The sequence below is a fragment of the Cyprinus carpio genome, chromosome B15, assembly GCF_018340385.1.
Source record: "Cyprinus carpio isolate SPL01 chromosome B15, ASM1834038v1, whole genome shotgun sequence".
Classification (NCBI taxonomy): domain Eukaryota; kingdom Metazoa; phylum Chordata; class Actinopteri; order Cypriniformes; family Cyprinidae; genus Cyprinus; species Cyprinus carpio.
Window position 1 is genome coordinate 1,706,870 of NC_056611.1, and position 1,822 is coordinate 1,708,691.

A 1,822-nucleotide genomic window follows, 5' to 3' on the forward strand; every position below is an offset into this window, starting at 1 on the left:
ACGAATTGGGATCCCTACCTAAGGGCCACAGGTACTGCCCCTTCCAGTGACCTATGAAAGCCTCCTGCATCCTTACTTTTTGGCGTATGCCAGGGCTTACCACAAGAAGACCAGCTACTGCTGCTATGGAACTACCCTCTCAATAAGACTGGATAACACTGGGATAACGTACCCGTACCACTTGGGGCAGGAACGTTGCTGAAGCCCCATCCTTACCAAAGGAATTTCGGAAGAAGCTACACATATGAGCAACTGTTTAGGAGCATATGGAAGATTATAGGTGATTGTAACCCTCTTGGAAAATAGCAGGAAGTCTGCCAGGGAAACATGGGTTTTAAGGCCCTCTACCGGTTCTCATGGAGGGCCTGGCACTGGAGTCTGTGCCACGTCTGGCAGCCGAGGGAACAGAGGAGCTCAACAGGGTCTACGTTATGTACTCTCTGGAGCGGTTTTAGCAAGCCGACCTGAAGCCGGGGCCTTTCAGTGCTTCTGCCCGTTTTAGGTGAGAACACAGGAGGATACCGGCTCCACATGAAGGCTATATACAGTCATGGCCAAAAATATCGGCACCCTTGGTAAATATGATCAAAGAAGGCTGTGAAAATTAATCTGCATTGTTAATCCTTTTGATCTTTTATTTTTTTTTTAAAATCACAAAATCCTAACCTTTCATTGGATAATAAAAATTTTAAATGGGGGAAATATTATGAAATTAATCATCCATCACAATGAGAAAAAACAAAGAATATATTTCTGATGTGCTGCAAAAGATAAATGAGCTTTACATATTAGTGAAGTGGCTTTAAGAAAAGAGCTAGAGCAATGAAAATTCCCATTTCCACCATCAGGGCAATAATTAAGAATTTCCAATCAACAGAAAATGTTATAAATCTGTGTGGAAGAGGACGTGTCTCTATATCATCCCAATGCACAGTGAGAAGGAGAGTTTGAGTGGCTAAAGACTCTCCAAGGAGCACAGCTGGAGAACTGTAGAAAAAAGTTGAGTCTCGGGGTCAGAAAACCTTTAAAAAAAATAGTCAAACAGCATCTACATCACTACATGTTGTTTGGGAGGGTTTCAAGAAAAATTCTCCTCGCTCAATTAAAAACAAACTCCAGCATATTCAGTTATCAGCAATGCTGGGAAGGTTACTTTTAAAATGTATTTCACTACAGATTACAAAATACAAGCTTTAAAAAGTAATCAGTAACGTATTTCATTAGATTACTCAGGTTTAGTAACTTAAATTTTAATCTAAATACTTTAGAATACTTTGAAATACTTAAGCTTAGTAACACAAAGGATTATATTAACTTGATGTCTTGTTTTTATGCTTTTTGACATCTACCAGCCATAAGATTTGTGTTTTCTTAGCATTTTATTTTTAAGAACATCAATTTCCCACAGAATTTCTATGAACAACAAAATAATGTTATGCCATTTAAATCTTCCAATCAATAGAAATTCAATTTGAATACAATGAATGAGTTTCCATCCTGTTTCATGCTGCATTCCAAGCTTCAAAACGAATCCAGACATACCAAACACAGAATAAAAGTAGCCAAAACAACTGGCACAGTTGTCCAAGTTATACAATAGATTTGTTTAATGAATGGACCAACCTTTACGTGAAAAAGAGTCGCAAAAGAATCGCTGAGACAAAATTGACAGGGCTCATTTCCCACGGTCACAAGCAATGTCGTTATTAAAGATGCTTTTGGGAAACACACCTCAGGGCTCGCAAAATCTCAAAATCCCTGGTAGCCCTTCAGGCAGGCATTCTTCAGGTTTTGGTAGCCCAAAATTAATTTAACAAGCCCG